Raw genomic sequence first — 24,711 nt, forward strand, 5'->3', positions numbered from 1 at the left:
CCCCCTTACCCATACAAGGGAAACAAGGGGGGGGGCCCATCTTAGGGTTCAAAGGAAAAAGGGAAGACTGAGTTGATGGAAGGAAGCTTATGATTCAGCAGTGATATGTATACTGAAACATTTACAGATAACAACACACATGTACTAAGCTCATCAAAGGGATCACAGCTGCAATAGGATTCCATCAGAGAAGGAAAGAGTACTAGAAAAGTACAGGCTCTGATTACAGTTCCTGGATGGGGGAACTAGCATGCTATGGAAAATTGCAGCAGTAAAAATTGATCAACTTCTACAATTTAGGAATAAATGCACAGGATTATGGCTTTGAGCTGTTAAACTACTGATGTCGACACTGGTACAGGGTTTGCTTACTTCCATCACCATATGACTGCCGTGCGACTCTGAACAAGTCACTTAACCAGACAGTGCTCATGGGTCACCCCCTGAAAAGGGACACTAATGCCAACTTGTGCTCAACTGACTTACCCTGTGAACAAATTAATACAAGCTAACAATCCAGTTTATAACACAAACAAAAGGTATGAGTGGGCCAAGGCAGGTGCTTCAAAGATACTCTGGGATAAGGCACTCCTTCAGAAAAATGGATGTAGTGGCTGCAGCACTATTAGAGAGAGCCTTTTCCTGCCTCAACAACTTCCCACTCTAGATAAAAAAAAAAAAAAACTAGCAAGAAATTTACAGAGAATCTGTATACTGGGCCACTTTATTTTCCTGGTTTAAAGGGCATAAAAAGATATTCTCCTGTGATAAAACCAGAGTTGTCTGTGCATATCCAAATGATGCAATACTCTTTCACCTTTACTCTGTGAATTAAAAATGTCATTTGGATGGTCTGGTTCATGGCTATTTCTGAAACCATTTTAAACTTATAAAAAACACATCAGTCCTTAATGATACTCTACCTAGCACCATGTAAGGTCTTGTGGATGTCAGAGTTTGCAGCTCTATATGCAGACACAAGGGTCACTAAACCAACATTGTAGGAGAATAATTTCACAGGAATGGAACTGGCTGGTTGCAAAGGAGCCAAGAATAACAAACATGGAGTTTTCCAGAGTTTACATGACCTCCTAGAAGGTATAAGATGGGCTGGATATTAATTGAGGTTCCATGGATAAAGCCTAGATGCAAGAAAAGTGTAATTAAGCAAAGAGTAACCAAGCTGTTTGCCAAACACTGTAGTCAAGTTATCTCAGAACCTATTATAATGATGCTTCCCGCAGGCTGAATACCAACTCAATGCACCATAATGAGATTACCTTCTATTTTGCCACATCCGACTTCCAGCCTGCAAGTTTCCTACATTCCTGCAGCATGACCTCTGGTGGAAATCAGTTCCCCATGTTGAATCAAGATTCCGGCCTCTAAACTGCAAACTTAATTTTTTTTTAAATTCTGGGTGAACTAGCAAATGCCACTGCTAAATTAGTAGGGATACAAGAAAAGTACAGTTTTGTACCTACCATAAATGTAGATGTTCGAGTGTATACCCTGCTGCAGTCATCACACTTGGGTTATCCTGTCGGCAGGTGGTCCCGCAGTCGGCCTGAATTCCAAAGTCTTGGTCCGGCGTCGGTTGCTGTCGCTTCTTCCCTGACGTCAGTGCGCCAGGGGTATATAAGAGGCATCCAACGCCATTTTCTTCAGTTTTTCTTGCCCCAGATGTCAGGTGCCCCCCCAAAAGATGGTCAGTAGATAGTACCAATAATAAAAGCTTAGCACAAACAAAACATCCCTCCAGCTATAAGCAAATACACCAAAAAGGTTGTATCAGATTTTAAGGTATTGAAAGGTTTTAGTTAGGTCAGAGGGGATGGAGGGAGGGTAACCTGGACTGCAGCAGGCTATACACTTGAACATCTACATTTATGGTAGGTACAAAACTGTACTATGTTCATCATATTACCCTGCTGCAGTCATCACACTTGAGTAGAATCCCAAAGCTAAGGATGGGAGGTGGAGTCAAACAGGGTTAGAGGAGGCTAGAAGGCCCTGCGAAACTGCAGTGGCGAAGCCAGCTCTAGTCTTAGAGTAAAGTGGTAAGTGATAGTGTTTGGTGAAGGTGTGTACTGAACTCCAAGTTGCAGCTTCCAGAATATCCTTGGTTGGCACCCCCCTGAAGAAGGCTGTAGATGTAGCTGCTGCCCTGGTGGAGTGGGGCCTTATGCTAGCAGGAACTGGTTTTCCATGATGGGTGTAGCAAAAACGTATGCAATGTCCTATCCATTTGAAATGGTCTGTTTTGAGATGGCCTTTCCTTGTGATGCTGTAGCATAGGATACAAAAAGTTGGTCAGTTTTATCCAAGTAGTAACGTAGTTGCCTGTTAATGTCCAAGGAATGCAGGAGTCTTTCTCCTTTGTTCTGTGGATTTAGAAAGAAGGTGGGTAAGTGGATGGTTTGATTTAGAGCCACACTGGATACCACCTTTGGCATAAAGGAGGGGTTAGTTCGTAGAGAAACTCTGTCTTGATGAAAAATGAGGAAAGGCTCTACTGCCGTTAGTGCCTGTAGCTCTGAGACTCTTCTGGCTGAAGTAATTGCTAGCAGCAGGGCAGTCTTCCATGATATAAACTTTAAGTCAGCTGAGAAAGCTGGCTCAAAAGATGGCAGCGTAAGTTTTTCCAGAACAAAATTTAGGTCCCAAGTTGGTGTTGGTGCTCTCCTGGGAGGCCTAATGTTTTTTGCCCCACTGATACACTGCCTTAGAAGTGGATGTGAAAATAAGGGAGGATCCGTGTTGTAGTGAGCTGAAATAGCTGAGGCGTGGATTTTAATAGATGAAAAAGAAAGTCCTTTGTGTAACATCTCAGTTAAATATTGTAGAATCTGAGGTATGTCCGGCTGAAGGGTATTTTGGCCTTAAACTTGGTTCCAGGCGCAAAATCTTTTCCATTTGTCTGAGTAGGCTTTCCTGGTGCTGGGCCTCCTGGCCTCCAGAATGACATCCATAACAGCTTGTGAAAGAGGGGCTGGCTGGTTGCTTAGGTGATGTGCCATGCAGCCAAATTTAAGGTTTTGAGCTGGCTGTGTAGAATCTGACTGCCTTGCTGTGTGAGCAGATGAGGAATTTGTGGTAAAATCCATGGTGGGCCCTGGGCCATGTTCCTTAGTAGTGGGTACCAGTGCTGGCGTGGCCAGTCCGGGGCAATGAGTATCATTCGAGGTCTCGCCATCCTGACTTTCAGCAGCACCTCTATGAGAAGGGGCAATGGAGGAAAGGCATATACTGTCAGCATTTTCCAACTGAATGAGAGTGCGTCCACTTTCCAAGCTTGATGGTGAAATGTCCTTGTGCAAAATTTTGAAAGCTGATGGTTTTGGGGGTTGGCAAACAGGTCTATGTCTGGGCGCCCCCATTTTCGAGTTATCATTGCAAATACTTGTGGAGCCAGTTTCCACTCGTGGGGATCCATGACGTTTCTGCTTAGGTAGTCTGCCAAGGTTTTCTTTTTTCCTGGCAGGAATTGAGCTTGTAATTGAACTTGGTAAGCCAGTGCTGTGTTCCACAAGGTCATTGCTTGCCTGCATAGAGGGTAGGAGTGTGTACCCCCTTGTTTGTTTATGTACCACATTACTGTGGTGTTGTCTGTCCTTATAAGCTGTCCTGGATGTAAGAGGTCCTTGAAGGCTGTCAGAGCATTCTGTACAGCTAGCATTTCTTTTTGATTGATGTGCAGATTCCTTTGATCTGCAGTCCATATGCCTTGAACGCACTGTCCTGCCATGTGTGCCCCCCAGGCATAGTCCAATGCATCTGTTGTCATAGTTTGCCTGGCTGGGGGTAAGGTGAAAGGCTGACCCTTATTGAGGTGACATGCCTGTGACCACCATAGAAACTCCTGTTGAAGGCAGGGAATGAGAGGTATCATGGTTTCCAAGCTGTGGCTGTGTTGAGTCCATACGCTTTTCAGGTACCATTGTAATTTCCTCATATGCAGTTTTGCAAATGGTATTAGTAGTATACAAGATGCCATGAAGCCAAAGGCCTGCAGAATTTTTCTTGCAGGGAGTTGGGTCTTTGTTGCCATTATTTTGAAGTATTGAGTTAGTTGTAGTTGTTTGTCTGGAGTCAGATAAGCCATCTGGGCCGTTGTATTCAAGCTGGCACCCAGGAATGTCATATTTTGTGAGGGCACTAGTTTTGATTTCTTTTCGTTTACTGTGTACCCTAGGCAACTTAGAAGGTGTTTTACAAGTCAGATGTTGTAAGAGAATGTCCTTGCTTTCTGCTTGGATGAGGCAGTCACCCAGGTATGGGTATATTTGAATTCCTCTTTGTCTGCAGTATGCAATTACTGGTGCCAGGCATTTTGTGAAGACCCTGGGTGCAGTAGATAAGCCAAAGGGCAGTGCAGAGAATTGGTAATGGGTTGAACCTGCAATGAAACGGAGGTATCATCTACAATTTTGTCTGATATGGACATGCAGGTATGCCTCCTTGAGGTCCAATGTTACTAGCCAAGCTTTCTTGCCCAACATGGGAAGAAGCTGCTGTAGTGTTAGCATCTTGAATTTGGGTACTTGCAAGAAGGTGTTTAGAATTGAAAGGTCCAGAATGGGTCTCCAAGCATTGTCCTTTCTGGAGACTAGAAAGAGCCTTGAGTAAAATCCTTGGCCTTGCTCCTGTGTAGGTACCAGTTGAATGGCTCTCATGTCCATGAGAGCTGTAATTTGTTTTTGTGCCTCTGCCCATTGATTTTGTGGCAGGTTTGGCATTCATTTTATCCTTGGCAAGGTGTGGAAATGGAATCTGTATCCTTGTGAGATAATGTCTAGGATCCATTTGTCCTTTGTGACGATGTGCCAGTTGTCTATAAAAATGCTAATTTTCCTCCCAAGGGAGCTGCCAAGAGATTTTTGCTTGGCAGTTTGAGGTTTAAGTCATTGTGTTTGTCTTCTAGTAGTTTGGAACCTGTCTTCTCCTCCCTTCTCTGTTGCAGTGCCCCATTGGCGAGGTTTGTAAGGGATTTGTGCTTGTCCTCTGCCCCTTGGGCGTCTGTATTTACCCCTCTGTGTTCTGTTAGAAGCTGGAAAGGATCAATGTTTTGCTGGCCAATTTCTGCTGAAGCGTGGAGGTTGTACCTGTAAGAAACCTTTTCTGCTTTAACCCCAAATAAGAAATCCTGCTGTAAGGGTGCATCTAGTAACTTTGCTTTAACATGATCAGGCAGAGTTTGTTCCTTTAACCAAGCATGCCTACGTATAACAGACCCAGTAACAGCTGCTCTACAGGAAGCTTTCAAGGAATCAAATCCACATTGTAAAGTATGTTTGCCCACCTGTTCAGCTGCATGCAACAGATCCTGCATTTCTTTGAATTCAGACTGTTGAGGGTGCGTGCTCATCTTTTGTTTTATTTGAGACATTAGGAATTGCATGTATTTCAGCATTTGAAATTGACAATTCAGTGCTCTCATAGCTAGAGTAGCTGAGGTGTAAACCTTCTTCCCCCACCTATCTAGTGCTCTGGAGTCCCTTTCAGAGGGTACAGGATTTTTAGCCATAGAAGCCTTAGCCCCTTTGGGACCCTGGGAGATAGTCTCTGGGTCAGCAACAGGGCTTTTGTAAAGGAATTTGTGTGAGTCAGGCACTCTATAATATCTATCTGGTTTGGCTGGAGCAGGAGGCAGAAAATCTGGATTTAGACTAGATTCTAAGTAAACATCATCCAAAAAGTCTAAAACTGGAGGGATAGCAAGTGGTCTGTGCTGGGGGAGTAAAAGAAACTCTTGGAGCCTTTTTTTGAGTCGGAGTAGTCCTGACCTTCCCAGTGGAAATGTTCCCTCATGGTATATAAGGTTTCCCCAAAGGAATAGTCTTCAGGGGGAGAAGCTGAGGGAATGGAATCTTCAGCATCAGAATCTTCATAAGAGGGAAAGGAGTAATCCTGTTCCTCAGAGGAGCCTGAGGAAATAGACACTTGATCAGAGGAGGCATAATCCTCCTCTTGTCTAGGCCTTTTGTCTGGGGGGGTTGGGAACCCCTGATTAAAGAAATCAAATCTTCAGCCATTTTAAGCATCTGTTTCTTAGGCATGGGGCCTTGAACTGGAGACTGATGTGCAGTCTTTTTTGGTTTTAGAGGAGTCTTAAACTTAGCATAAGATTTTATGGTGAGAGTAGTCAGTCTGAAGACACCTTCTGTAACCGAAGGTGTTTCCGCATCACCGGCTTCTCCTTCTGCAATGTTGTCGGTAGGGCCTAAAGAAAATGGCTGCGTCGGCCTAGAACTCTCTGCTTGAGAATCCGAAATGGTCTGGGGTTCCAATTCTGCGGTCTTCAGAGGCTGCGTAGGCGCCTCACTGAAAACCGGAGAACCGGCGACCAGCCCAGCCGAGGCCTCGGAGTCTGGCTTGGATCTAGGCTGCCTGTCTTTATCTTTGCGTTTTTTATGCATGCCGGTTGTCGGTTGCTCCGACGGCATAGTGTAATTAAATTCCCTACCGAAGTAGTGTCGTGCGAAATCAAAGCGTCGCTTTATAGTTCGCTTATTGAACCTAGCACAAAACCGACAACCAGTGACGTCGTGGTCTGGGCCTAGGCAAGGTGTACAATAAGAATGAAAGTCCTTATGAGGTATTTGCTTCCCACAAGAAATGCAATTGTTAACTTTTTCTGACATCGGACTGAGGCAAGAAAAGGTTCCCCAACAGGGTACTTAGCTTTGAAGACTTCGGACTGAAATTCGATTCGAAAATCTCAGGTGTCGGCCGACCGGCACTTGCGAACTGCTTCTGCTTCGGGCAACGCGCGGCAAGAAAGACTGGAGAAAATGGCGTTGGATGCCTCTTATATACCCCTGGCGTACTGACATCAGGGAAGAAGTGACAGCAACCGACGCCGGACCAAGGCTTTGGAATTCAGGCAGACTGCGGGACCGCCTGACGACAGGATAACCCAACTATGATGACTGCAGCAGGGTAACACGATGAACATCAGGTACAGAATTGAGTCCCTCTACAAATGACAGAGACCTGCGCTGTCTTTGTCAGAAAGGAGACATTAAAACTAGTTGTATCTTGTTTTCCCTCGCAATTACCTATGCATTTGGGGGGGGGGAGAAGGAGATGGGAGAACATCATATATCAGTCCTAAATTCTAACTAGAGAAAGTATTACTGCTGAGGCTTGTTGACATGGTTCTTGGGTGTGTACTAGGCTAACGACCCCAAGGACCTTTTTAAGCCTAGCCATGCATCCAAAATTTCTGACAAGTTCTGGTACTCCTGATACGAGTAAGCAGGGACTTGGGAGATGAAACATTTTAAATCAGAGGCCTGGGAGACAAGCCATTTACAGGTGGCCTGGATCCATTACAGACAAAGGTGGCATACCAGGGATGAATTTCCTGTTCCCCATCTAACTGTCCAAGTTGTACCTGAACTGCATTAAGGAGGAACACTGCTTCATATGGATGGGAAGTGTTTCAGAGTAGTAGTTGTCTCTGATACATACCTGTCTCTCCAGCAGATCCTATTTATAGCACAGGCAAGGTTTACGTCTTTAGAATGGGTAATTCTGGCGCTGTTTGTTCTGTGGATACGTAGGAGGTCCATCGGGGTGGCATCTGACAATGCCTTATATGCCAGACACAGATCTCCCCTCAACAGCCTGTAGGAGACAGAATACAGGGATAGGGCTTTGAGGCAGTCTGCAGAGGACATGTTACTTAGGTTCATAGGTTCATAGGTTCATACTAGGCTATCTGCCCGAGGGCATTTACAAGCCTAGCCCATCGTTTTGTGGCTTACGCCACCCCTTTAGTATGGGGAACTATACCCATTATTTTGCTGTGCCTCTGTCGAGCAGTGACACTGAGGTAATCCCTGGGGTATATCTGCGATCTCCCATCCATTGGTCAAGATTTCTCTTGAACAAGGCCAGCGAGGTGCTCTGCCTCACATGTACCGGGATTTTGTTCCACAGCATAGGGAGTCTTTGGGTGATGAATCTATCCCTCCAGCACGTCCTATTAATAGCCGTGTCAAGGTTTAAGTCTCCCGCCCTTGTGGCTCTGATGGATCTAGATTTTTTGAGGTGAAGCATATTCATCAAATCTGGGTTTGACATGGCCTTGTATGTTAGGCAAAGGTCACCTCTGAGCAAGCGGTGGCGACTGAATAGAGCTGGAGTTCTTTCAGTCGGGCAGCATAGGACAGTTTTTGAGACCCTTTATCCTTTTGGTGAGGAACTTTTGTGGCCTCTCCAGCTGCTGCAAGTGGCGGGTCAGATACATTCGAATGGGGCATTGTACTCAATCATTGGTCTGATGAGTGATGAGTAAAGGGAGACTATGACCTCCCTTGATCTAGATGAGAATCCCTTCATGATAAGGTGGGCAATGTAGAAGGTCTTCCTAACTACTTTAGCTACATGGGTGTCGAATGACAGACTACTATCAACCTGGGTCCCCAGGTCCCTGATAACTTCTTCTGTGCTCAGTGGATTGCCACCTATTTGGTAGCTAGGGGTAACCTTGTTTTTCCCGAAGGGTATGACTATGCATTTTTGGCATTTAACTTTAGGCCGTGGCTCTGGCACCAGTTATCCGTTTCTGTGAGACCCTTCTGAAGGATATCTGTGTCAGATGTGTTTTCTACTATGGCCCAGTTTGCAGTCATCTGCAAACTTTGTCAGCCATAACCCTCCTGTGTTTGCTTGTACTTGGAAAAGTAGATGCCAAACAAGAGTGGGCCCAGGACTGAGCCCTGTGGGACACCACTTGTGACAGGCTTTGAGTCTGACATGGCGCCAGCAGCTCTGACCCTGTGGGTTCTGTCACTCAGCCAGTTTGCAACCCATCTTGTGATGTATGGGTTGACATTTAAGCTGATGAGTTTTTCAATGATACCCGAATGGGGTATTGTATCGAAGGCCTTAGCCAGATCGAGGTAGGCTGTATGGACTGCCTTTCCCTCATCAATGGCTTTGGTGACTGTTTCAAAAAGTCAACCAAGTTTAAAAGGCATGATCTGCCTTTGACAAAGCCAAACTGGGTTGGATCCAAAGTCTGCAAATTCCCTATGTCTTTATTTATGAGGTCCATTATGATCCTCTCCATGGCTTTGCAGATAAGGCTTGTCAAGCTAATGGGCGGTAATTTCCAGGGTCGGTGGAGGCACCGCCTTTGTGAAGTGGTACCACAGTTGCAGTGCGCCACTCCTGGAGTGCGTATCCAGAGGTAAGACTTTGATTAAACAGCTGTCCTAGCTGTGGGTTTAATTCCTCATTGAGTTCATGGAGCACACAGCCGGGGACACCATCAGGTCCCATGGATGCTGTGTTTTTGCTTTGGAGAGAGCAGTTCTCACTTGGGCGCTGGAGATGTTTGGGGGCTGCAATCGTTTGGTATAGATATCTCTCCTTTTGGGGAGGGGAAGTTTGCACTGAACCTGTCAGCCAGTATGTTGGCAATGTCTGTAGGATCAGTAATCTTCACATCATTTTGAACTAGCTCTGAGCATATCTGGGAGTTTCCTCCCAGGTTTCTAACATAGCTAAAGAAGGCCTTATGATTGTCTTTTGAGTCTTTAGCTATTTTTCTCTCGAAATTTGCTTTGGATGATTTTATGAGAGCTCTTAGTTTTTACTTATAGTGATCAAGGGTGTCTTACCTTTTAAGGATTTTGCTCTATCTTGTAGTAGCTTCCTCCTTTTGTTGTAGAGTTTGTTTATGGCTGGGGTCCACCAGACTGACGCTTGCCTTTGGTACAAAGAGTCTTTGTTTTGCTTGGGATTGCCTTATCCATGCAGTCCTGCAGGTGCTGGTAGAAGGCATTTGTAAGTGATTCAGCGGCTTGAGTACTGTTTTCCAGCTCGGGGCCTTAAAGGAGACCACACTAGTCTTTAGAAGTGTGAAGTCGGCTTTGAGAAGTTCTTTACTGTGGTCTTTTTTATTTCAGGTGGGGTGGGATGAGGACCTCCAGCGAGATTAGTTTGTGGTCTGATCTCACCAGTGAGGGTACACCTCCGGTGTTGAACATTGTGCTCCCATGTTCGTGATGATGAGATCAAGTATGTTATCTCCTCTTGTGGGGATGGTGACTAGTTGTTCCATGGCATTTGAGTTTATGAATTCCAGGAACTTTTGGGCTAGGGTGTTTGGGCTTGAGTAGTGTTCCCAGTCTATATTAGGGTAATTGAAGTCACCTAGTATGATGGTGTTTGGTGATACATTTATCCCCTCTAGTGTTTTCAGGAAGGCCATGTGAGGTTCCTGAGTTTGTGAGGGTGGCCTGTAACATGCTACAATTTGCAGAGCAGTCTTGCCTATGGTTAATTGCACCTGGATGGTCTCCGATGCATCGTGCGTTGCCACCAGTCTTGAGGTGTGGGTGTCCTTGATGAATATGGATACCCCCTCCTTTCTTGGTATTGTCCAGATTTTGGGGCGGAACGCATGATAGGAGGTAAAACCTGATAGCTGGGGTGCTCTCAGGAGCCTTGAACCAGGTTTCTGTCACAGCACAGACATCGATGTTCTCCATACTGAGAAGGGCCTCGAGTGCGTGCATTTTGAGATTTAGACTTCTGGCATTGAGCAGCATTACCCTTAGTTTTTCCTTTTTGTGTTCTAGGGTGGTAGGTTTAGAATTTGAGCCTTGCCTAAAAAGGCACTATGGGGTGGCAAGAGCCTTTGCCAATATCCGAATCCCAGGGTGACAGGTGCAAGCCGTCCCTTGGCAGCGTGGCTTGTCCAGCATGTCATCCCAGGCAGACAGACACTGGATCCCCTTTGAATGACACCAGTGTTTAAGCCAATTGTTAAAGCTGATCATCTTATCTCTGTATTGTGGCATCATTCTTGGTGAAGGTAGGATACTGCTCAAGGTCAGGGTCATACCTGTCTGGGCTACATAATCAGAGAGCTCCTCAATGTCTCTTTTCATGTAGTCCAAGGAGGTACGTCTCAGGTCGTTTACACCAGCGTGGACAATGACCGAATCATATTTGTACCTGCTGTTGAGAGACCTGAGTGCTTGCGTTATGTGGCGGATTCTAGCGCCCGACAGGCAGCTTACTGTGACCTTCTCCTTACTCAGTCTGGTGAGCGGGACGTCAGTGTGTCTGACTATGGAGTCACCAATGACTAGTGTGTCTGGCATTGTGTTTGGCCTTAAGGGCTGTGACTGTTTGACACTCTGACTGTGAGGTCTATGTGTTGCAGGTGTTGTGTTCTGAGGTGGTGGTTGTTTGGGTGTCTGCTTTGGTGGCCTCTGCTGTTTTGGTAGATTTTTGATCAGAGCCTCCGAGTATGTCTTTGTGTGTTTATGCGTATGATTTGAGGTTGTAATGGTAATATGTGAGACTGGGTCTATAGTGTGTGTGGTAACCTTCTCCTCCTGACTGGTCTTGCCAGTCCTATGTTGAGAGAGCTCAGCCTCCAGTTTGGCCGTATAGTTGCATCTCTCGCATGTATTTGTGTTTTGTGGGAGGAGGAGAGGGTTGTCTGTGTACATGAGGCAATTGTAACATTGCCTCAATATTCCCAGGTTCACCAGCTGAGCAGGAGAGGACACTAGCAACTGATCCTCGACATGCTAGAAGGAATAGACAAAAAAACTTTAAAAAGATTCCGGGGACGTGGGTGACCGAGAAATGGGGGTTGCCTTTTGGGGTACTATCTATGACAAGAGTGCCGTATCAAGGTAATAAGTACTGTAGGAGCAAGTGCTACGTTTAACAGATAGAGAATAGTCTACTTGGAGTCAAGTAGAGATGATCTTTTTAATTATAGGATACGCTGATTAGATCAGTAGTATAGTTCGAGGAAGGTAGTTTTAAGGGAAAATTTGAAGAGTGGACTTTAGGTAGCCCGAATAGTTTAAACCTGCTTAACAGGCGCAACAGTAGCAACTCCGCGCTAAATCGGGCTAAATCGCGCTAAAGCGTGCTTTATAGCAGGGGGCTGGAAAAGACAGGAAATGACCCAAATTGGCCAACAAACCACAAGTCACTGCCCTAAACCACTCCTCTGAGGACAAATGAAGGAGTTATGGAAATGACCCCTAGTGGCCAATAAAACTACAGTTTCAAGTCAGTAACCACCTCTCCGGGGGGCAGGGAAGCTGCTCAATGTTAGTCACTGCCACTGATAAACACAGAGACCCTCCTTCAGCCCAAGCAAAATGGCCTCACAGAAACTTTCAAACAGTTCAGGAACAGCAAGCCTGTAACTGAACTTTTTAACTCTCAGAAAAGTGGGAAAAAGCAAGATTTTTTTTTGTTTTTGTTTTACAGAGATAGCAGAGGTTCACAAGTAATATCAAGTTATAACAGTGCAGTAAATGACCCCACACAAGAGTGCTAGGTCAAGGACAGAAAATATGCAAGTTTTAAGAAAAACGATTTAAAATTAAGTGCAAACAGGAAATTCAGCAAACAGCTTTTGGTTGTGCTCTAAATACAGCTACTAATACAGAAATCAAGTTTAACAAGCCAGAAAATGCTCAAGCTAGGCAGCTATGCAGAAAAACTTAGCAAATAAACAGAGAAAAAATACTTAAAATCTCAAAAGTGGCTCCCTTCTTCTCTCAGCGTTTTTCCTCTTGGAGGGTGCTTCACCAACAGCCAACAAGCCTGAAAAGACGCTCAAACCACGAGGCAACTAGGTTTTAAGAGAGGAAGATGAAGGAGTTATGGAAATGACCCCTAGTGGCCAATAAAACTACAGTTTCAAGTCAGTAACCACCTCTCCGGGGCAGGAAGCTGCTCAATGTTAGTCACTGCCACTGATAAACACAGAGACCCTCCTTCAGCCCAAGCAAAATGGCCTCACAGAAACTTTCAAACAGTTCAGGAACAGCAAGCCTGTAACTGAACTTTTTAACTCTCAGAAAAGTGGGAAAAAGCAAGATTTTTTGTTTTTGTTTTTACAGAGATAGCAGAGGTTCACAAGTAATATCAAGTTATAACAGTGCAGTAAATGACCCCACACAAGAGTGCTAGGTCAAGGACAGAAAATATGCAAGTTTTAAGAAAAAAACGATTTAAAATTAAGTGCAAACAGGAAATTCAGCAAACAGCTTTTGGTTGTGCTCTAAATACAGCTACTAATACAGAAATCAAGTTTAACAAGCCAGAAAATGCTCAAGCTAGGCAGCTATGCAGAAAAACTTAGCAAATAAACAGAGAAAAAATACTTAAAATCTCAAAAGTGGCTCCCTTCTTCTCTCAGCGTTTTTTCCTCTTGGAGGGTGCTTCACCAACAGCCAACAAGCCTGAAAAGACGCTCAAACCACGAGGCAACTAGGTTTTAAGAGAGGAAGATGAAGGAGTTATGGAAATGACCCCTAGTGGCCAATAAAATTAGAAGTTATGTACTCACCATAACGTTCCATCTGAGTAGGTGTATTCATTTGTCTGCAACCTGTGGGTTATGGATCCGATATCGGATCCGAACCGGCATGGTTTTCCAGCTATGGATCCAAGCTCTCAGCTCCTCCCCTCACCCATAATGCCCTGCTCTACCCTCATGACCTCAGATCGAGTTTGCCAAAGCAACAACACCCTAAAAAGGGTAACATAGAATATGCAGGAAACTGAAAGGCCAGGGGGATAGGAGGGCGGGATGGTTGCAGACAAATGAATACACCTACTCAGATGGAACGTTATGGTGAGTACATAACTTCTAAATCTGAAGTAGGATATTCATTTGTCTGCAACCTGTGGGACAGAGTCCCCAGCTACCTGAATCTTGGGCGCCATCATGGAAGGATATTCCGAGCACCGGAGCCAAAGGATGCTCTACCCCTAGATGCAAGATCCAACTTATAGTGGGAAATAAACGTATGAGATGAAGCCCACGTGGCTGCTGCACAAATATCATCTAGAGGAATCCTAGCCTTGAAGGCTGCCGAGGTAGATACTGACCGGGTTGAATGGGCATGAACACCCTCCGGTGCGGGCCTTCCTGAAGCTTGATAAGCCAATAAAATGCACTGTGCAATCCAGCGGGACAGAGAAACTTTAGAGATTGGCTTGCCCAAATTGAACTTTGCAAAGGAAATAAACAGCTGGTCTGATTGCCTATGACCAGCTGTTCTGTTCAGATAAAATCTAAGTTGCCTGTGAACATCTAGCGAATGTAGCTTATATTCACCTTTGTTTTCATATTTAGGGAAGAAAACAGGGAGGTTAATGGACTGATTGATGTTTGCTTCAGAAGCGATTTTAGGAAGAAAGGACGGGTTGGTCCTGAGGGAGACCCGGTCCGGATGAAATACCAAGTAAGGAGGTTTAGCTGATAATGCTTGAAGTTCAGACACTCTCTTGGCCGATGTAATGGCTACCAAAAAGGCTGTCTTGTAGGACAAGAATTTGAGATCCACCGTAGCCGCTGGCTCGAAAGGGGGGGCGGTCAAGGCCTGTAGAACCAAAGAGAGGTCCCAAGGAGGAACTGCTTGTTTTATAGGGGCCTGAGAAGAAAAGTACCTTTAAGAAAAATTTTACACAATTTGGCTGACATAAGAGGATTAGAGTCATGGCCAATGTGATAGTGAGAAATTGCCGCCAGTTGTACTTTGACTGTGGAACTGCTGGCACCATCGTTAAAGAGAGTGGTTAGAAAGTCAAGCACTAAAGGAAGAGGAACCGTGAAGGATTCAGGCCTTGCCGCCGCCCACAAAGAGAAACGCTTCCACTTGCTTCGTAAACCTTTCTAGTGGATGGTTTATGAGCTGCCACCAAAATTGCCTTAACCGGTGATGAAATACCGAGTCCTTATCAAGAGTGGAACTGGAGCAGCCAAGCGGTCAGCTTCAGGTTGTCCAGATTCGGAGGAGGAATGCAGGATGGATGGGATATCAGATCCGCATGGGATCTAGCATCCAAGGAGGATTCACCGAGTGAGACCTTAGGAAGGGGAACTAGATCTGTCGAGGCCAGAATGGTGCAATGAGAATCATTCTGCAACCCACCGAGAGGCTTTCTGAAGAACTTGGAGCATCAGAGGCAAGGGTGGATAGGCATACAGAAGACCGGGTGGCCAAGCATGCACCAGAGCGTCTCTTGGGGTACCTCCGGGAGGAGGTATTAGAGCGAAAAAACTGTCGCACTTGGTGTTTGAGGGAGAAGCAAAAAGATCGCATGAAGGGGTTCCCCACCGTGCGAATATGCGTTCCGCTACTTGACAATTGAGAGACCACTCGTAAGGGGTCAGAATGGTGCGACTGAGCTTGTCCGCTAGGATGTTGGACCGACCGGAATGTGCGTTGCTATTAGAAAGCGATTGGTGGAGATTGCCCATTCCCAAACTCTCATGGCCTCTCGACAAAGAGGGTAAGACCTTGTTCCCCCTTGCTTGTTGATGTACCAGACAACAGACATGTTGTCCGATTGAATTGCAATTGTTCCCAAGGGAAGAAAGTCCTGAAGTGCTAGCAACGCTAAGAGCACTGCTCTCATCTCTAGAACATTGATATGCAGTAAGGTCTCTGAATCGCTCCACGTGCCTTGGACGGTCCGCCCATAAAGTGCCCCCACCCGAGGCGGAGGCGTCCGTGGTCACCGTGGCGAGAGGGGAGAAGCACAAAATGGGCGGCCTTTGTGGAGATCCGGGAGTGGAGCCACCACAAGAGGGACCGCTTGCAAGCCTTGCTGATCGCTATGGGATGATGCATGGGAGAGCAAGGTATGACCACTGTACTAAGAGCGTCCACTGTAGAATGCATATTGAGCCTGGCAAGAGGAATAAGTGCTATAGCCGATGCCATGGACCCTAGAGCCCTCAGGACCAACTCCGCGAACAGAACTTGAATGGAGAATGGCCCGCACCTGGAGCTGCAGATTTAGAACTCTGTCCGCAGTGAGGAAGGCTCGTAAACTCCTTGTGTCTAGCCTGGCCCCTATAAAATCTAAGAGCTGTGTGGCCAGGTTGGATTTCTTTGTATTTATTGTGATGCCCAGAAAGGGAGCAAGATGGAGAAAGGAGTCTCGCCAATAGAAGTAGATGCCTTGTTGGGGCGGTAAGAAGCCAGTCGTCCAGGTAGGGAAAGACCTGCACCCCTGAAGCCTCAGGTGGGCCGCTACCACTGCTAATACTTTGGTGAACACCCTGGGGCTGTGGTGAGACCAAAGGGAAGGACCCGAACTGGTAGTGACTGGCTCCCAGCCGAAGCGGAGAAACCTCCTGAGCGCCTGTCCATCAGGATGTGGTAGTACGTCCTTGAGGTCTATCGAGCACATCCAGTGATTTTCTCCCAGAAGGGGAGAATAGATTGCAGAGTGACCATTCGAATTTTTCTTTGGGGACTGCCAGATTCAAGAGAGAGAGGTCTAGGATTGGTCTTAGTTCCCCGTCTTTTTTGGCACTAAAAAGAACCTGGAGTAGAACCCTGATCCGATCTGGTCTGGGGGAACGGGCTGGATGGCTCCTTTCTTTAGCAGATGGCCAATTTCTGCCAAAGCGGCCTCCCGTTGACCGGGTGGGACGTCTGGGAGGGACTTCAACTTTGGAAGGTGAAGGAAAGGAATGCGATATCCTCTGGATATGATTTGGAGAACCCAGCGGTCCGATGTTATGGACTCCCATGCCGCTAGGTGCCCCGAAAAACGTCCCCCGACTGCCTCCAGAGTAGAGCAGTCGGGCAACCCTCAGGGTTGCTGCGGGCCGTTCAGAGAAAGGTTCCCTGGACCCGAAGTTTCTGGGAGCCCCTCTGCCTCTAGGGCGGCGTCCTCCCTGTCCTCCTCTGCCACGGAAGGACTGGTTGTCCGGAGCAGGCTGGGACTGCTGCGACTTCGAACCACATCTTCTTCTGACCCTTTTGGTTCCTAGAATAGGGCCTCTGGGGTGCAGAGAAGCGGATTCCGACGGCAGACAGCGTCTTCCTGTCCTTTTCGCTCTGGGTCAACGTCTCGCGAACGGTCTTGCCAAACAGAGCAGAACCATCAAAGGCGTTAAACGACGCTTTGAAGGGCTCAGAAAAATCGCGACGGAGCCAGGCCTGACGTCTAGTGACCAGTCCTGTCCCCGCAGCTCTAGCGGCGCCTTCCGTTGCATGGGAGAGTAGCCGCATAGAAGTATTTGTAACTGACCTAAGAGTGGCCATACGGGTGGAGTGCAGAACTCTGTCCTCCTCCGAAATGGACTCGGGGGGGGGATGCAGCGTATACCTTAATAAGATCTCGCTGCATCCTAATGACATGTGCCAAATAGTTCAGCGCCCTTACCGAGAAGGTCGCCGAACTGAACATCCGCTTCCCCAAGCGGTCCATCATCCGAGACTCCTTGCTCGGTGGGTGGACTGAGGGACTCTCCTGAGCCAGTTCCCTCTTTGTGGCCGCCGTCAACATGGCATCTACCGGAGGCCCCTTACTCCAATGGGCCCGGTCGGATGGCGGACTAAGGATCCTATCCGGTCTCTTGGGAATTGGCTCCACGGTGTCCGGTTCCTTCCACGCCCTGGTGGTAATAAGGTCCACCAGGGGTCAGCAGGGGGGGACACCCAAGAGGTAGACGGGCCCGTTCAAATGCCTCCAAGAACACGGACTCGTCCGAGGAAGACTTGGGGCAGACCACCCCTTATACGGAGCATTTCCATGATGTCTCCAAAGGAGACATCCTCGGGGTGACCGTGGGAGCCTTCCCTTCCTCCAAGTCCGTGTCTTCTGTGAGAGACTCGGGAGTCAATGTGCCTCCTTTGCACGTATGCTTGCGAGGGACCTCCTCTGGGGGCTGTCAGAGGAGTCCTCGCAAGCAGCAATTTGTTCCATAGGAGCAACTTGGGGCACAGAAACGGGCTGTCCCAGGGGCCGGATGGTGGAAGCCTGGCCCAGTGCAGAGGGAGCGCGGGACGGAACAAGTGCCGGGGTCCGAGACCCTCAACAGAGCCCTCTCCACTACATCAAAAGCCGAAGGGGAGCCGACCTCGACCAAAGGATCCGACAATCGGCTCCCCTCGGATCCGAAGAGTGGACGAGCCGGCGCGGCGCTGGATCCGAAGGGACAGTGCGCTCCGACACAGACGGCGCCGAAGGAGCACTGATCCCCGGATCCGAGGCTCGGATCCAGGCTCCGAGAGGTCGGATCCGGCGCACTCGAGGGCAGGGTCGGATCCGGTACCAAGTACTATCGGCGCCGACCCACCCCGGCTCCGGCTGCTCGGCTCCAGCTGCTCCGAACCCAGATAGCGGGTCGGAGAAGGAGCAATAGGCTTAAAAGGGTGTTGAGCTCCCCGAGGGGAGGCAAGAGCACTCCCATCTGCATCTGGGCCTGGATGAACCTTCTCATCATCCGGTCCAGATCAGCATCAGAAAGGCTATGTGTAGATCTCGGCGAGGCTACCGAGGTAGGCCTGGAGTGCCTCCTCGATAGCCTCGACGGGGATCGGGTCTCCTCCTCCTCAGGACCCGTGAAAAGCACACAGGGACCGGAGCCGAGAAGGAGGAGACCGAGCCGACAGGAGCCGGGAGAAGCCCGCTTGGCTGGCGGGGCCGAAACAGAGGTCTCGGCCCGCCGCTTGTGGTGCTTCTCCCTCCGGTCCTTTTTTCTAGCATCCCTCTCCTCTCCAGAAACGGGAGGTTGAGTCCCAGGAGCAGGAGGGGGTGCCACAGGGGGAACAACCGTAGCCACAGTTGTTCCCGAAGGAGCGGAGGCCGGAGCCGAGTCTGGCGGTAAAGACCCGCCAAGACAAGCTTGGACCTCCGCTCCCTCAGTGCCCTGGGGTTGAACCCTGCACAAATGGAACAACCAGATGTGAGGTGTTCAACCCCGAGACACTTAACACACCGAGTGTGGCCATCAGCCGGTGAGAGCTTATGGCCACACTCGGAGCATTTCGAGAAAATAGATTTAGGCTGATCAGCCATAATCTATAAAGCTACTAAAAGTAACTTAAACAAAAAGACACACAGGCCCAACACACACACTCTCAACAGCGAGGGGAGGGAAAAAAAATTACTTAATTTAACTCAAAATAAAACTATCAAAGAGGGAAACCTAAACTTTCACACAGAAATAAACAAAAAACTTTAAATTTTCTGTTTTAACAAGTAATAAATGACCACTTAGCTGAGAGCTATGAATACAAATCCAGTCACCAGCGCGGCAAACGAGATCTGAGGTCATGAGGGTAGAGCAGGGCATTATGGGTGAGGGGAGGAGCTGAGAGCTTGGATCCATAGCTGGAAAACCATGCCGGTTCGGATCCGATATCGGATCCATAACCCACAGGTTGCAGACAAATGAATATCCTACTTCAGATCTACAGTTTCAAGTCAGTAACCACCTCTCCGGGGGGCAGGGAAGCTGCTCAATGTTAGTCACTGCCACTGATAAACACAGAGACCCTCCTTCAGCCCAAGCAAAAATGGCCTCACAGAAACTTTCAAACAGTTCAGGAACAGCAAGCCTGTAACTGAACTTTTTTAACTCTCAGAAAAGTGGGCTTTTAGTGAAGAACCCCTGTGGATGTTCCAAGTGTCAGATGTGCCTGGTTAGATGCATACCAAAGGAGACATTGCACTTAATGACCGGTTTGATAAATGCTGAACACAGTGGAGCAATGACTTCTTTGGACCTACAGGCCATACCTTTATTTATAATTTCCACAAAATAGAATGATTTCCTTACCACTGTAGACGCGTGGTGGTCAAAGGCTAGATTACTATCCATGTGTGCTACTCAGTCCATGACTACTGGATCGACTCTTAGGGGATTGTTGTTAATATGATAGTTACCAAGGGTGGATGACCTCCCGATGGATACTATTATGCACTTCTTAGCATTCAGTTTTAGATCAAGGCTCTGACAGGAGTTATTTGTGTGTCAGCCCCTTCCTGGAGAACATTAGTGTCGGTGGGGATTCTATGACTGGTCCCAATTTGTAATCAGCAAATGTTGTCAGTCAGAGGCCCTTGAAAGTGGTCTTGATTTCAGAGAAGTAAATGCCAAAAAGGAGTGGTCTCTGAACCAATCCATGACAGAGACTGTATGTGACTGCCCTCTTTATAGAGGTGGAGCCCCCAGTTCTAACTTCCTGGGTCCTGTGAGCCAGCTGGCTATCCACCAGGTGAAATAAGGGTTTATACTTAACTTCTTCAGTTTGTCAACAATGCTCATGTGGGGTACTGTGTCAAATGCCTTGGCCAGGTCAAGGTAGGCAGTGCAAACCATTTTGCCCTCATCCATTGCTTTGGTGACTTTCGCAAAGAAATCCACCAGGTTGGGTAGGCATGACCTGCCCTTGATGATTGGATCCAGTGTTTGGAGGTTTCCTATGTCACTACTGAGCATTTCCATAGCTTTGCAAATGAGATTAGTGAGACTTATGGGTAAGTAGTTTCTAGGGTTGGTACACGTCTCACCTTTGTGCAAAGGAATGACTGTTCTCCATTCATGAGGCATGAAACCTGTTTGTAGACTACATTTACACAGCAATTCCAGGGGGCCTGACAGTAATGTTTCATGCCATTTAGAAAGCATCCTGGGATATTACCTGGGACCATCTGTGTGACATTACAGAGAGTACTGAATACCTGTTACCTAATGATAGCAGAGGGAGTTATATTTGACAATATTTCCTGGGGGGAGGTGTTGAGGGGGACAAAGGGGTTAAGTGAGAGCTGAAGGGTTAAGTGAGAGCTGAATTTGTCTTCCACCAGGTTTGCTATTTCCTGTAAAGGTGGCTCCACTAATAATGAGCACTGCATACAATTGTGTACTGTCTTTTAGGTTGCGGACACCGCTAATAAAGGCCTTGTGGTTGTCCTTGGTCTGGGAGGCCAAATTTAACTTAAATGCTCTCATGGGTACCATTAAAAAAATGTTTTGTCTGCTGACTTATGCAGGAGGTGGACAGATTTATTTTTGGATCATCGAGAGTAATCAGATTTTAGAATTGGGATGCAACCTCCATCCATGCCGGTTTAGGAAATATAGGTTTACCTTGTCATGTTGGGGCATTTTTATTCTGAACGGCTGCAGACAGTCTGCAGGGGAAGGTTCTGCTGAATGGCCAAATCCCAGTAATACAACTTAGGTACCGCATGACTGTGATATTGTCTGTAAACATAGCAAGTACATTTGGGTTCCAAGAATTCCTGAAAATCTAGAGTTTACATCAGGATGAGGACTTCCTTTTTACTGATATGTTTGCTCTTACCCTGATTCCACCCCCCCCCCCAACTTTGAGGGTACTTGTGTGGACTCTCTGGGTAACACGTGATATGAATTCTCTCAGGATTAGCGTTTTCTTAGAGAAATAAAGGGCATCCCTTGACATTTAGTACTTGATCCACTCACCTTCTGAGCTCCTTTTGAACTGGTATTACTTGTTACAGCTGGTGGTGGTGTTGCTGCTGCTACCACAAAATCTTCACATCTCAGTATTTTCCTCATCTGGCACTTGGTTTGAGATAACATGAAAAAACTTGTACCCTAAGGCATTCAGTATCTCTCTGGCCATCATGTTTGATCTTGATACCATTTTCAAAAGGAAATCCATTTGTCAAGCAAGTCTTTAGAGGCAAAAATAACCCTACTTGCCCCAGCATGCAAGACCGTCACAGAAATGTCTTCTTAAAGGAATGGCAGAGGCTCAGTTTTTGTTAATTTATGGAAAGGGTCATACTGGATAAGAAGGATAAGTACTGCAGCTTAAGGTCTTAGCTAAGTCAATCTGGGTGCAGGCCTGAAATCAGGCAATCACTCATGTGTGGGTAAATGTATATGCCACTCAGCCTGAGATGAGTAAATACAAAAGCTAATTATTTGAGGAATACTCTGAAAGCAGGGAAGAGTCCATAATTTGCAATAAGTAAAACCATAAATGCTACTTTTAAGCCAGGAATATGAGGAATGTCAGAGGCTGTTTGTTCATCAATAATTCAAGTTAAGCATCTTTCATGCCCAAAGAGACCATAAGGGCTTTGGGTAAGCAGCAGTGAAAAGTCTGTAAGGTCAGCATCCTAAAATTTTTCAAGACCAGTAACTTGTCTGACAAATCTAAAACACGTCTTCAACTTCAGTCCTTCCTAGGAAAGAGGAGTAGTTCCAAACAATCTCATCAATTTTTCCTCTTGGGAGGACTTTTCCAATGGCAAAAGAAGCATATGGTTGGTCTTAAACTGTCCCCATTAACGAATCCTGGCCTGTAGCAGGGGAGACATCCCACGAAGGGTGGAAAAGTCTTTTACTTTCTGTATCTTGATGCAATCTGCTTCCTCACCTAGATGATCAAGAAGACAGCAAGGCTTCTTCTGAGAATATATGAACTGGGGGGGGGGGGGTGGCAGTGAAAAGAGTTGGTGAGAAGGCTATGTTTAAATTAATAACACTGGGAGGTATAGAAACACACACAGAGACACACACACCAGAGACACACAGACGCAAACACACCAGAGACACACAGACGCAAACACACCAGAGACACGCGCACACACCAGAGACGCGCGCACACACCAGAGACACACGCGCGCACACACCAGAGACACACGCGCGCACACACCAGAGACACACGCGCGCACACACCAGAGACACACGCGCACACACACGAGAGACACCACACACACGAGACACATGCACACCCACCAGAGACACACGCACACCCCCAGAGACACACGCACACACCCAGAGACACACGCACACACCCAGAGACACACACACACCCAGAGACACGCGCGCACACACCAGAGACACACGCGCACACACACCAGAGACACACGCGCACACACACCAGAGACACACGCGCACACACACCAGAGACACACGCGCACACACACCAGAGACACACGCGCACACACACACCAGAGACACACGCGCACACACACCAGAGACACACGCGCACACACACCAGAGACACACGCGCACACACACCAGAGACATGCACACAGACAGACACAAACTGCCATTGCCCCTACCTCTTCAGGAACGTTTTACCAAAGGCTTTTTCTGTTTAAATTGTTCAAAACATGACCACTTTCTGTAAAATGGACACTGTTTGCAAAGCTGTACTTAACCTGTTCCCAGCCACGCATGCCTTCACACTACTGAATATGAGGTAGGTGCCCTAGCACAGGCAGGTATAGCACACGCACACACACACACGTCTGATAGCAGGTCTGCCTACATGTTGCTTCAGTTTCCAATTTGCATCTAATTGTGTGTTTAACCGGTTTATTTGTAGTACTTTGTAAACAGCACTTTAATTTAAAATTGAATTTACCTTGGTTATGGATGGTCTGAATTACTTTAAGTAGTCTGTTATGTGGTTATATCTGAAAACATTTTTGCCATATTCTCCATTTACTTGAGGATCTCACTTTGGTACTGCAATGGGTCTTGGCTGTTAATAGCTCTGATGCCTAGGGTAGCTAAAGTATGCATTTTTTGTAAAACACAATTGGCCACGCTAACTTCTTCATTAGTATGGAGGAAATATTTTCTTCACTAGCATGGAGGAAATAAATTGCAAAGGCTAGCTAAAACCTTCCAGACTATATCCAACGAAAGACGTCTAGGTTTGCTACCGGACGTTTGAATAATGTGCTCTTTCTTCCACTCTAAAATGTGTCCAATTTTCTGGGCACTGGTGGCTGAGAATCCAACCCTGCGTTTTCAAATGGATCAAACAACTGGAAAAAAATTGGGTAGGAATGAAGTCAGTTAGGGCTCAGTGTATCTTTTATGTAAATCTGATTTTTTTTTTGCTTCCCTTATTAAGGTGTTCTCTCATTAAACCTGGGGTTTCCTAAAAGGAGATGTGCTATTCTTTCTGCTGTTTAGAAGCATAAGCTTGTTCTATTTAGAAATAAATGACATATTTTTAACATTAAGGCATTTGAGAAGTAGGTTACGTGAACCGAGTGATTATCTGAGATTACAGTCAACTTAAACATGAAAGGAAAACACCAACCCATGACCCCCACCAATAGTGAAAAGCTCAAAACTAGCATAAATATCACAACTATTCTAGAAATATGCCTCACCCAAACATCTGACAAGTTTAGAGCACTTATGTGGGGGGAGGGAGTGGGAATTTTGTTTTCACATTTACATTTAATAAGCAAATAGTGGCAGGCTGAGGGGGGAGACGAAGGAATGCTAATTATGGAAGAACAGTGATGAAACTAAAAAACTGGAATGTACTGACCTCTCGCAGCAGTGGTAGAAAACAAAAGTGTCAGATTAGACAAAGAACCGAAAATTTAAAAAAAAAAAAAAAAAAAAAACAAACCTTGAGCTACAAGAAGTACAATAGAAGCCTACGGCCAGTCTAGATACTGTGTGTGACCATGTCTATGCCAAGCAACAACGATCTGGAAAAGGACCCAAATTTACACAGAATCACGGGGAAGAGGTTAGGTAGCCTTGGAAAGTTTTCAAATGCTGGGCTAAGCCTTTTTAGCTTTGGCCCTTGAGGTAATGAAGATGGAACTCCCAAATCCAGATGAACAGTACAGTAGGTAACATTTGTTTATTCACAGATGAAATCCTCAAATGACAGGACTAAGACAGTCTTACGTCAACAGAGGTGTGAAGAATAAATCACCACCACTCCCCTTTCCCCATTTCTCTACATGGGGTGGAGTGTCACATCAACTCTCTCAATTCACTGCCAGTCTTCTGAAGTACCTTAACCACTATGACACTAAATCTCTATTCTTTTTAGGGTAAACAGATAATTTGCACATTTAATACAATTTTTGTCTATGCTTTGCATCAAGTTACCTCTGGATATACTGTGATGTGAA

General features: G+C 46.6%; 1 protein-coding gene across 4 annotated transcripts in view; it reads right to left on the reverse strand.

Annotated features, from left to right (window-relative positions):
- Positions 1-24,711, reverse strand: part of TNRC6C (trinucleotide repeat containing adaptor 6C) — an 897,274-nt gene that overhangs the window by 338,438 nt on the left and 534,125 nt on the right. The gene's annotated exons all lie outside the window — the stretch shown is intronic.

Source organism: Protopterus annectens, chromosome 10.part0 (genome assembly GCF_019279795.1).
Source record: "Protopterus annectens isolate FY-2018-M chromosome 10.part0, PAN1.0, whole genome shotgun sequence".
Taxonomy (NCBI): Eukaryota; Metazoa; Chordata; order Ceratodontiformes; family Protopteridae; genus Protopterus; species Protopterus annectens.